This window comes from Pelodiscus sinensis, chromosome 4 (genome assembly GCF_052426305.1).
Source record: "Pelodiscus sinensis isolate ZL-2025 chromosome 4, ASM5242630v1, whole genome shotgun sequence".
NCBI lineage: Eukaryota > Metazoa > Chordata > Testudines > Trionychidae > Pelodiscus > Pelodiscus sinensis.
The window spans coordinates 107031370-107044323 of NC_143055.1; positions in this window are offsets into that span (position 1 = coordinate 107031370).

The window sequence follows — 12954 nt, forward strand, 5'->3', positions numbered from 1 at the left end:
TGTCCTAGACAAAGGCATGCTATTGCATGTGTTTTACTGTGTCTCCAGCATAAACTGATTAGGTAATATCTCAGAGGACAGTGAAAAGTACATCTGCATGGAAGGTAAACAGCCATCAAGCTAAACAACAAGTGGGGGAGGAGGGAGGAAGATCACTTACCCATCAGAGATAGAGCCTGCACCCCCAAAAAGTCTTCCTGGCTCTTGAAACAGATACTTTGGAAAATATAAGATGAAATAGAAAGCTGGCGTAGCCCAAGGTCCAGTGTGTTTCAGCAGCAGCCCTGGGAATTACAAGTTGTGGACTACAAACTGCAGCATGTTGGGAGAACTTCCTGGTTTCTGCCAGAATGTACCCTCTGCCCCCAAAAGGGTCTCAGCAGGGACTGTGTTAGAAGCCGCACACAGGCTGCATGCCGAGAGAAGGGGCTGCTGAACTGTTTTTCTGTTCTATGTTTTTTACAGGTAGGACCAGAAAGGGCTATAGAGCACCCTGCGAGGAGTTTAAGTGACACAGAGGGAGAACCTGGACTTGATTATTGTGGGATTTAGTTACGTGGGAGTTAGAACATGTTGTGAGGGGACTGTATTGTGTGCTATAAGCTGTGCCCCCAGCGAGGGTCTCAGCAGGGACTGTGCGAGAAGCAGCACACAGGCTGTATGTTGAGAGGAGGGGCTGCTGAACTGTGACCTGTTGTATGTTTTTTTACAGAAAAGCCTGTTCCTGGTGGTTTGTCTGATTGGGTCTGGTCTGAGGTGCACTCACACATACACAACGCAGAACACACCAAGCAGCCTCAGGCCTAGCCTCCCATAGTGGTGTAAAAAGTCACAAGACTTCCCCTATGCTGAATAACCTCACACTGGGTAAAGGAACAGAATCTGGACACCATGGCTGTGTCTAGATTGGCAAGTTTTTCTGCAAAATCATCTGATTTTGCAGAAAAACTTGCAGGATGTCTACACTGTTCGCTTGAATTTCCGCAAAAGCACTGACGATCTCATGTAAAATCATCAATGCTTTTTTCCTATGATGCTCCCATTCGGGCAAAAGTCTTTTTCCGAAAGACTTTTGCGCAAAAGGACCAGTGTAGACAGCATAGTACTATTTTCTGCAAAAAAGCCCCGATCGCGAAAATGGCGATCGGGGCTTTTTTGCGGAAAACCGTGTCTAGATTGGCCATGGACGCTTTTCTGCAAAAAGTGCTTTTGTGGAAAAGCATCCTGCCAATCTAGATGTGATTTTTCCGAAAATGCTTTTAACGGAAAACTTTTCCGTTAAAAGCATTTTCGCAAAATCATGCCAGTGTAGACATAGCAAGCAGGAGAGTTTATTATACACACAGTGCTGGGTGAAGTGTCACTTGCTAAGCTCAGTGAATACTGCCAAACAATATGTTACAACTAGTTATATAGGATGCTCAATAGGCAGATCAAATTGATGCGGGGGGGAGGAGGGGAGACAAGATCCCCTGGATAGATGCCAATAGTAAGGCAAGATAAGAGCAATAATATAAAGTTACATAGTGTTTCCAGTAAAACAAGTATTTAAACAAAGCAGACATCAATCATCAGGTAAGTGGTGATATGTCGGTCAGCTTCAAGAAGGTATCTCTGCAGGATGTGGTCCATCTGGGGATTAAAGCAGAGACATTAGCACCATTGAGTGTGTCTTGTCCTGCCTCCCATCCTGGGAGATGGCTTTCCGTTGATGGGCTAGACTGGTGGGGAAAGGGAATAAACATGTACTGTGTTTATGTGCCATTCCCAGAGTCTCAATTTAGATTGGGTTCTTAACAGAATATCATAGCCTACCTCAGAAATTTTCATCCTACACAGGGCTAGCAAACAGGAGGGGTTACACTGTGTTAGCATCTATTGCTTAGGGAACGAGGGAGCAGAACACTACGAACTTTTGCCAAGTGGATCATCTTGGCTTGAAAATGAAGAGTTGCTGGAATGCACTATGGGTGAGAAATCTCCTTAGATAAATATTGCAATTTACCAAAGATAAGTTTTAGGCACTAGCAATCATGGTTTTTTGTACTTGTAACCATATCTGTATCTTCTATTTTTACTTATCACTTAAATGGTTGTGCTTTGTTAATAAACAGAGGCTATGTCTACACTGGCAGCTTCTTGCGCAAGAACTGTTTTGCGGAAGAGTTCTTGCGCAAAAACTCTTCCACAAGAGCACATCTACGGTGGCATGTGCTTTTGCGCAAGAGCCTCCATGGCAGTGTGGATGCTCTCTCGCGCAAGAAAGCTCTGATGGCCATTTTAACCATAGGGGCTTCTTGCACAAGAAATTCATGTTGCCTGTCTACACTGCCCTCTTGTAGAAGAGCTGTTGTGCACGAGGGCTTATTCCTCATGGGAAAAGGAATAACTCTCCCGGAAGAATCCCTGTTTTACAACGCTGTACTGTATATTTACTTGTGAAAGAATGCTCGTGCAGTATAGACAGCAGGCAAGTTTTTGCACAAGAACAGTTGTTCTTGCGCAAGAAGCCACCAGTGTAGGGGTAGCCATTACTGTTTTATTGCAAAATATTTGCAGATCTATGAATTAAACTCAAGGGTGAAGTTCCCCAGCTAAATTAAAAAGCTAATGTGTATCCTATCTTTTTGAAGACAGCAAATTGAGCAACTTCATGTACCCAGGGAGACAGAGTGGACAATATAGAGCAGATGGTTTGGAAGAGACTCAATACTAGAAGGTTTGTTGCTATTTCCCTGCAAGAAATAACTCCTTGAGCCAGGGCTCTGAGCCAAAATTGTCCATCACTGAAGCATCTAATGTTACAGGACAGGCGCTGATGGAACACCCATTAGTCTAAGTGAGCCCCCAAAGTATAACAGTGGCATTTTAGAGATAGGATGCAACAGTACTGATTGAAAAACATTACAAGCTGTTTCACTAACACTTAAAATAGGCCTCCACTTTGCTTACTGTTATGGTTTGCTCCAAATAACAACCCTTAAGGCTGAAATTTGCAGAAGCAGTTTTGATGTCATCCATTATTTTGCGGGAACACTGAGGCCAAGATTTTCAAAAGCAAAACTTTTAAAAAAGGGACCCTAATTTCAAACAATGGGCAAACAAAACTATGAGGGCTTGTAGCCACAGAAGGTTTGGAACAGACTCATTTGATGCATATTATTTATTACATAGAACACAATCCACACTAATGAAGACTGTTGTACCCGCTTTCATTCACATCACTGTGTAAAACATGGAATTCTCAGAGGGTAGCCTATGGTCTTTTCATGCATCCTGGGATTTTTCTTGTACTGCAGTATGAGATGCATAGCAGTACCAAGCAGGATCAACTTTGAAAAAATAAACCAAAAAAAGTGTCTGAGGTCTTTACCCCATGCTCCATCTGTGCCCAGTCTAGCACAATTTCCCATTTCTATCAGCCAGCATGGACCCAACAATGTTTCACACTACAGTGCTGCTACTTGTAAATACCCAGAAGCTGTTTGGGCCCTGTTTTAGTTCTCAAAAATCAAACAGCTGATGTGTAGGCATATGATTCATATGGATTTTATTGATTTATATATTGATTATAATGAATTAATGGGATAAGACTGAATGGCTGTGTCTACACTGGCCCCTTGAATTTCCACAAGAACACTGACGATCTCATGTAAGATGGTCAGTGTTCTTGCAGAAATACCATGCTGCTCCCGTTTGGACAAAAGCCCTCCTGCACAAATGATTTTACGCAAGAGGGCCAGTGTAGACAACGCGGTATTGTTTTGTGCAAAAAAGCCCTGATGGCGAAAATGGCAATCGGGGCTTTCTTGCGCAAAACCGCATCTAGATTGGCACGGACGCTTTTCCGCAAAAAGTGCTTTTACGGAAAATAATCCGTGCCAATGTAGATGCTCTTTTCTGCAAATGCTTTTAACGGAAAAACTTTTCCATTAAAAGCATTTGCAGAAAATCATGCCAGTCTAGACGTAGCCACTAAGAATAAATGTGTTTGTGCTATGGTTGTGCAGTGGAAAGAAGAAGCCAAAGAGGCAAAACATCAGAAGATCCAATTGTGTAAAGTGACTATGGGACAAACAACATGAGAAAAGCATGGCTAAGGAGAGAAATTGTTTGAGTGATATCCAGAGGAAAGTCTTACGCGGCAGTTTCAGAGGAAAGTGTTACACAACAGTTTCTCAGTGAATAGACAGAGCTACTGATTAGAAGTGTATAAGGATTCTTCACACTGAGTCAGCACCTGCACCGCCAGATCTCCTGCCTCTTCCCACTGCTTTCAGAGTTGGTCACCTGATAAGTACACTTGTGTGAGCATGCTTGAAAAGGAAAATAGAATCTCACAATTACATATAAGTGATCTCAACATCTCTGTCAGTTGATCTCAACATCTTTGTCGGTTGATCGCGCGCGCGCGCACACACACACACACACACACACACTACTTTCATTGCGCCCTCAATCCTTCAACTCTCTATATGATTCCTGGGCTATGTCTACACTCGCGGTTTCTTGCGTGAGTAATATAAAAATGAGGCTAAGCGTGGAATATCGCCGAGCCTCATTTGCATATCTAATGAGCCCCCCTTTTTTCAGAAGAGGCTCTTGTGCAAGAAGGAGCGTCTACACTGCCCCTTCTTGCGCAGGAAAAACCCTCTTGTGCAATGCCGTTCTTCCTGAAAAGTAATAGGGGTAACGGCATTGTGCAAGAGAGCTTTTCTTGCACAAGAAGGGGCAGTGTAGATGCTCCTTCTTGTGCAAGAACACCTTCTGAAAAAAAATGATGGCTCATTAGGTATGCAAATGAGGCTCAGCAATATTCCATGCTTAGCCTCATTTGCATATTTCTTGCACAAGAAGCTGCGAGTATAGACATAGCCCTGGAGGGGTCTGATCATCCACACCCAGAGGGACAGATTTGTAACAGTGGCGGCAGCAGCCAGAATTTCAGCAGTAGGAGAAGCAGCAAAGTAATGACAATGAGCAACTGTTACTACAGGAGCTGTTCCTGGAGCAACTTTTCATCATTCAGTGTCATTTCTAGTCTCCGGATTTTTGAAAGGACTGTTCTAAACACTTGGTTAATGAAGCTATTCACAAGCCCCATGGACAAAAAGGAGAACAATGGCCTCACTAGTCGCAAAATGAAAGAGGAAATTGTGCCTCTAGCAATTTGAAAGAAAGGTAGAATGTTTGTGCAATAGGTTGTAACCTGCAAGAAAAAAAATAAGCCTAAAGCATGTTGTATTTTGCACAATATTTGTGGAAGGAGGGAAGGAAAATCTTGGCCAATTTCTGTTGAGAGGAATTGGTAAAATAGGTTTATCTTCAGCAGACAGCACTGTTTGTAACTGACAAAAAATGTTTGATAATACCAACTTGCCCTTCTGCTGGTTTTTTTCCCTTTCTGTCCCTTAGGGGCAAAGAGTTCAAGAGCTACAACTAACTTGTGGTTATTTCTCATGGCAAGTTTGAGCTTCTTAAAGACAAGAACAACATTTATAAGGCTTTTCATATTTTGGTTAGCTAGGATAGTTACCAGGTCCACCAGGAAAACACTCTCCATGCCAAGTTAAAGATATTGGCATGTCATTAGAGACAGTTTAATGAAGACCCTCTTTAGATAAGCAGCTATGGTTGAAAAAAAGCAAACAAGATATTAATATGTTAAAATGCATAAGGGCCAGGATGATGAATAATGCAGAGCTAATGCCTTTATAGAAATCAATAGTGTGACCACATCTGAACTCCCATGTGCAATACTAGTCAGATCATCTGAAAAAAGGACATTGGAGAACTAGAGGAGATTCAGAGAATGGTGTTGAAAAACAAATATGAAAAGAAACTGGAAAATTTGGATCGTTATCTTGGAAAGGAGCTTAAAACAGGGGACACAATAGAAGGATATGAAATAATAAATAGTCTAGAAATGGTAGACTGGGAACTCAAGTTTTTCCAGTCTCACACAAAAGAACAAAGGGACATTCAATGAAATTGAAAACTAGCACAACAAAATTCTTTTGAATACAGCATGCAATTATACCATGGAACTCATTGCAATATGAAACTGTTAAAAAATCAAGAATTTAGCAAGGTTCAATAAGGGATTGGATATTTATTCGGATAACAAGAATATCCAGAAAAAAACAACAAATGGTCTGGTAGCACTTTATAGACTAACAAAACATGTAGATGGTATCATGAGCTTTTGTGGGCACAGCTCACTTCTTCAGATGACCAGATCGGGCACTACATTTTCCAAAAAATTACCTTTATGAGTATGCTTAACTTTATGCATTGAAAATAGGTCCTTTGAAGTCCTATGGCAAACATACTAATGGATACTTTTGAAAAGAGTCAATAGTAAACACTACCCTGATAGTGATCAAGTCCTAAATATTCACTATGTAGAGAAAGTATAAAGGTAGTAGAATGCACCAAAAGTAGTAGTTTAATACACAACTTTGTTCCAGTACATTTCGAAATTTGGCTTTGCTTGGTTTGACTATTTATATATAGCTCATGTTCTTTATGACAGACTTGTAGGCCTCCAAAAGGTAGTCTTCACTTGAGGTTCAGTGCTCTTTACATAGCTGCAGAAAATTAATTTAGAAATAAGTTATAATTAGAACTGTCATTTTTCACAAGTTGTGTATGACCAGAACTACTTAACAAGAGACACTGCAATTTTAATCAAGACCATCCACTTGTGTTTGGTTATCAAATAAATGTTAATTATGCTAGTAATCCCCAACTCATTCACTTTGTATTGATAAGAAGAAAGGCTAAGCGTATTTGTGCTTACTTAGTATATCCGGTTAGAAGTTTATCAATGTAACCAAGTTAGCTTTTAACTGCTAAATCCATTTCATGTCAATGTTCAGTTTACCTTAACATGGAAAAGGTGAGATATTACGGGAAGCTAATATTATCTACATTGTCTTCAGCTTATCTATCTGTGTTATCACAATGAGGAGTTCTGTGGTAACTTAGACTAACACATTTATTTGAGCATAAGCTTTCATTGGAGGGATCCCACTTAATTTTTAAACCAGCAAATCTGGTTGCTTATGAAGTTATATGTTTTTCATTCACGTAATTCTTGTTACATGCTTAGGATATATGATAAATTGTTCATTCCTTCTTCCAACTACCACCTACATTATATAGCATCTAGAAACCAAATGGAATAAAAAATATATTTATGGATCAAATTTAATTAGAAAATGATAGTCAAGCACATACTTGGTACTGTCATACAAGATATAAAAAGAGATACTGAGCCATAAGGATCTACTTAGTGTCAGTCTTAGGATATAGGCAATCCTAATGTGATTGAAATTAGTAATACTCCACCCCTTCACTTCCTGCTTCAGATGTTTCATAGATCAATTAAAAATGTACCCGTTGTATACCACACTACCGTGTTTCCCTTTGTTTACAAGACAGGGGATTCAAATTGCTAATTGACACATTGAAAAAAAAGAGATCATTTAATCTATCACAGAGTTGAAGAATCTGGCAAATAAGTGAGGCACTTGTGTCCTACATGTAGATGGAATACCTATTAAAGTCTTTATCCTGAAAACATGCACATGCTTAATTTAGTAATCCCATTGATTTCAAAAAGAATTATTTAGACTAGTAAAATTAAGCACATAAGCACAGAATTGCCAGCTACTTGAATAAAGGTAAATGGCACTTACATACAATATTCTCTAACATTGGCTTGAAAATGAAGGTGGTAATTCCAACCTCAATTGTGCTTTGGTAAATAAGATCTAACTCTGCTTAGATCAATGGATTTACATTTCAGTTTCAGATAATCAGCAGTTCCAGAAAATCCAGTATTATATCATACTCTGAAAATTTTGAATAAGCTTCACTGAATTTAAAATAATCTACATAAAAGTTTACATCTGAAATTACAAAAAACAAAAACAAACAAAAATCCCTGAAAAATGGTCTAGAGCTATTGGAAGAGCTAAGGATACTAAACATTTGATTTATGCCAATAATAAAATTTGTTCTTTCAGCAGCTGCAAAATAAAAACAAACCTGGATGCAGAAGAGAGGACCCAAGTATTCTTTATTCCGCCAACTAGAAAATCATAAAGGATGCCTGCCTTCAATTAACATTTTAAAATTCTGAACAAAATTTGACTGGAGCCCACAAAAGTCTTAATTAGTTGGATCTGAAGGACACAAATTGTTCCTGGCAGTGCTTGAAAAAGCTAAAGGAACATATGCATGTTTGGGGATTGTGCACAGGTGAAAGCTTATTGGGAGACTACAGTTGCTTAACCATCACATTTTTAAAAGTGAACTTGGCAATACTATCTTGTGTATTGAGCCCCTCTCTCACACAGTTCAAAGGGAGATTTAAAGTGCCCAGGTTTATTCATTGCTAAGAAGGTTTAATAGACACTGGAAACATATCACTACTTACTGTACCTGAACAGACTGTACCTCTAAAATGCACTTCTAATAAGAGACTTTTTTTGGACTTGTCTAATGAAAGCAGTGATGTTTTTCTAAAATACTGAAAGTCAAAAATATAGAGAAAACATCCTTCTCTCTCTCTCCCACATACATGACCTTTGTTTTGCTTTTCCCATCCCACTCTTCACCCCCCCCCCTCAATCTTCACTTGTTTCCTTTACTTCAACCATATAATTACATTATATGAAGGAGCATGGCGGAAAGGGATCTAGGGGTCATAGTGGACCACAAGTTGAATATGAGTCAACAGTGTGATGCTGTTGCAAAAAAAGCAAATATGATTCTAGGTTGTATCAACAGGTGTGTTGTAAGCAAAACTCGTGAAGTCATTCCGCAGCTCTACTCTGCACTAGTTAAGCCTCAGCTGGAGTACTGTATCCAGTTCTGGGCGCCACATTTCAAGAAAGATGTGGAGAAATTGGAAAGGGTACAGAGAAGAGCGACGAGAATGATTAAAGGTTTAGAGAACATGACCTATGAAGCCAGGCTTCATGAACTGGGCTTGTTTAGTTTGGAAAAAAGAAGATTAAGGGGGGACATGATAGCGGTTTTCAAATATCTAAAAGGGTGTCACAAGGAGGAAGGAGAAAATTTGTTCCTCTTGGTTACTGAGGACAGGACAAGGAGTAATGGGCTTAAAGTGCAGCAGGGGAGGTTTAGATTGGACATTAGGAAAAAATTCCTAACTGTCAGGGTGGTCAAATATTGGAATAAATTGCCAAGGGAGGTGGTGGAATCTCCCTCTCTGGAGATATTTAAGAACAGGTTAGATAGACATCTGTCAGGGATGATGTAGACGGAGCTTGGTCCTGCCTTGAAGGCAGGGGGCTGGACTCGATGACCTCTTGAGGTCCCTTCCAGTCCTATTATTCTATGATTCTATGATTATGGCTGTGCTATCCTCCTCCTTCAACAGTATATGTTTGTCTATTTTCTAAGCTGTTGATGCAAGAATTAGGCCTGCTCTACATATCTTGTGGCCCAAAACTGCCTTTTGCAAAACAGAGAGCATTTACATTGCAATGTGACTTTTCTTGGGAAAAACATCCTGTTTTGGTAACCAAAAACTTCCACCCCTGCAAGAGACTTTTGTTTTTTCCCCTCCCTTCAATGTCAGAGTTTTGTTGAGAAAACTGGCTTCTGCCAGTCTCCCACAGTGCGTGCCTTGATGGCTGTGCTCAGTGTTTTGTGTTCTCTGCTCTGCAGGCATGCACCCCTTCCCTTTCAAAGCTCTGAGAAGTATCTGACAGCTGAGTGAGCTGTTCTCTTTGTAGAACAAAGAATAATTGGAATGCTTCTGTTCTGTCCTGCACTAGGAACGCAGTAGTAGACTGCTGCTGCAGGGGGAGGGCTGGAGAAACTGTTGTGCTGCTTTGAAGTTCCTTAGCATGTAGAGCGCTCAGAGCTACAAGAGAATCCCCAAAAGCACAAGAATCAGCTCTGCCTTCCCACAACACTGTACAGTGGGATGCTTACCCACATCACTTTGCTCTATCTGTCAACAAGGTGCTAGCAATGTGGCCATGAAACATCGACAATGGGAGGCAGAAAAATCTTGACTGGTTTTCACTTTTGCATGTCTACAGCACTTTTGTCACCAAACCTTCCCAGTGTATCATAGAACTAGAAGGGACCTCAAGAGGTCATCAAGTCCAGGCCCCTGCCCTCAAGGCAGGACCAAGCACTGTCTAGATCATACCAGACAGGTGTCTGTCTAATCTGCTTTTAAATACCTCCAGTGATGGATATTCTACAACTCCCTTAGGCAATTTATTCCAGTGTTTAACCACCCTGACAGGTAGGATGTTTTTTCCTAATGTCCAACCTAAACCTTCCTTACTGCAATTTAAGCCCATTGCTTTTTGTCCTATCCTCAGAGGCCAAGGGGAACAATTTTTCTCCCTCCTCCTAGCACCCTTTTAAATACTTGAAAACTGTTATGTCCCCTCTCAGTCTTCTCTTTTCTAAACTAAACAAGCCCAATTCTTTCAGTGTTGCCTCACAGGTCATGTTTTCTAGACCTTTAATCATTTTTGTTGCTCTTCTCTGGACCATCTCCAATTTTTCCACATTTTTCTTGAAATGTGGTGCCCAGAACTGGACACAATACTCCAATTGAAGCCTAACAGTGTAAAGTAGAGCGGAAGAATTTCTTTACATGTCTGCTCACAACAATCCTGTTAATGCATCCTAAAATGACATTTGCTTTTTTTGCAACCGTGTCACACTATTGACTCATATTTAGCTTGTGATCCACTTTGACCCCTAAATCCCTTTCAGCAATGCTCCTTCCTGGACTGTGACTTCCCAGTCTGTATGTATAACACTGATTGTTCCTTTCTGAGTACTTTGCATTTGTCCTTATTAAACTTCATCCTGCTTACCTCAGACCATTTCTCTAGTTTGTCCAGATCATTTTGACCCTGTCCTGTAGGCATAACCTTAATTACATTTTGGAAGAAGGAGGCAATATTGAATCTGTATTTTAAAAAATCCTTCAGACTTCAGCTTCAAAAATACATTCATTTTCACATTTTTAGAGTAATACACAGAAAATATATCACAAACAAGAGTACGTGTGGCATACATTTAGTACTGTGGCCAGCAAACAGTAAGCATTAACCAAAAAGGTTGTTTTAATATTTACAGCAACATTAAAATACATTTTAATATGCCTCAATGCTTTGTGGAGCCATTACTATCAAAAGGTGAGTGCTTGAGCACAAATAGCTGAATGGAGAAAATGGAACTACAATAGACACTTGCTTTATAATTTTGGTGAAACAGACGTGCTATATAATTAATGTACTACCAATGTTAATGGTGATTTCTTCTTGTAGGCTAGGTTCGCATACCCCTTAGAGGTAGGCAGATCATTTGCTGTAAGGCTCAAGTGTGATTTTTAAAAATGAACTTTCCTTTCTGTACCACAATGGAGCTGCTGCAGAAGGAGGAATCTGCTTCAGAAAAAAAAAACCGTCAGTGGCAATTGAACCTGAATTCTCTCTCATCTCCCTTTCCTGCAAGGAACTTTTTACTCCACCTCCAAAAATGTTATTGCTCAGTTGCCAAAAAAGAGCAATAATTTATATAGGATGAAGTGGCTGTAGATTAACAGATCTCATATTTTATATTTCTCTGGTTGTCTGCCATCACCTTAATAGATGTATACGTAGGTTTTTACTTAAAAAATATTTCTACCAACTCTGCCCCTTTTATTACTGCTTTGCCAGTGGCCATGAAGACATCACTGTTATTCATTCCTCAGCTGAAAGACACTAGTTTCATCTAGCACAGGAATTACCTTCATTTTACTACTTTTTTCCCCTCTATCTCCTTCAGAGTCCCAAACTCCAGCTCGGATACATAGTGTTCTGTAAATCTGGTTAGCCTTCTGTTCAAGTCTATGACTCCTTTCATCTGGAAAGGGGGATGTTTTTCTCCTTAATATAAAAGCATTTCTGAATAAACAGTATTGTAATAAAACATTAAACATTCTCCCAAATGAAAAAATACACATACTACTTTGGAGTGGATGGTGTATCTTTGTACAGCTTTCCAGCTGGAAGACCGATCCTTTTCATCTTACAGTCTAAACTCCAACCTTAAATCATTTGGCTGAACTGTGTTCTTGACAATCTTTTGAATGCAGCAACCTCACACTTTAATTTCTTTGCAGTACCCCTTAGGTATCCCAAAGACTGTCTTCATTCAGACAGAGGCCCTATTTCAACTGGGTTTCAGGTAACCTTATCTAGAACCCAAGCATGTTTCTGCAGCCACGTGTTTTTTCTAAACTATTTCTCTGGTATAAATATTTTCAACTTTGTCACAACTGCTTCCTGCCACAAAAGCAGAATAGTACACTTTTTAAATGCACCTAGATAGAAGGTTTCTTGCATATATTCAAACAGGTCTGCCAAGAAACCATGGTGCCATTGGTGTCTGACAAGATGAAGAGTGACAAGTGACCATCTTGACAGAAAAACAATTTTTCTAGGGTTTTGTATTTTTATTTAGCTTACTATTTGTAGATGGTACTAGACTCACTCAGGCTATGTCTAGACTGCAAGCCTCTTTTGAAAGAGGCTTTTTCGAAAGATACTTTCAAAAAGCCTCTTTCGAAAAAGAGCATCTAGACTGCAAGCGGGACTTTCGAAAAAGCAAGCCGCTTTTTCGAAAGAAAGCAGCGAGTGAGTCTGGATGCTCTCTTTCTAAAAAGCCCCGTTGGTATTCAAGAACGCCTTTTTTCGAAAGAGCACTTTCGAAAGAGACGTTCTTCCTCATGAAATGAGGTTTACCGACGTCGAAAGAAAAGCCGTGTTCTTTCAATTTAATTTCGAAAGAACGCGGCTGTAGTCTAGACGCAGGTGAAGTTTTTTTTCGAAAAAAGGCTACTTTTTTCGAAAAACCCCTGAGTCTGGACACAGCCTCACAGTAGGAACTCAGAGACAC